We start from the raw sequence: 288 nt of genomic DNA, 5'->3' as shown, positions 1-288 counted from the left end.
GTACCGAATCCTCCGCGTCCTACTCACAGTTAGGATTGCCCTGGATACTCATCAGGAGGCTCACGTGGATCTTCAGCCTCGCCTCCAGCTTGGCCAAGTTCTTCAGTTTGCCTTCGAGGAGGGCCAAGCGAGTCATCAGGGTGTCGAAGTCAAAGACGCAGGGTTCTCGTCTCTCTCGGGCCTGCGAAGGAGCCGGGGTTCAGATGTGTGTGTGTGTTGCTATTTATTTTCATTTTTGTTTATTTGGTTATTGAGGTGTTTTGTAGATAGGTAGTAGGGTGGTAGATA

General features: G+C 50.3%; 1 pseudogene; it reads right to left on the bottom strand.

Annotated features, from left to right (window-relative positions):
* LOC119591452 overlaps positions 1 to 288 on the bottom strand; it is a 6,083-nt pseudogene that overhangs the window by 2,706 nt on the left and 3,089 nt on the right.

The sequence above is a fragment of the Penaeus monodon genome, chromosome 28 (assembly GCF_015228065.2).
Source record: "Penaeus monodon isolate SGIC_2016 chromosome 28, NSTDA_Pmon_1, whole genome shotgun sequence".
NCBI lineage: Eukaryota > Metazoa > Arthropoda > Malacostraca > Decapoda > Penaeidae > Penaeus > Penaeus monodon.
This window is presented reverse-complemented; position numbering and strand designations above follow the sequence as displayed.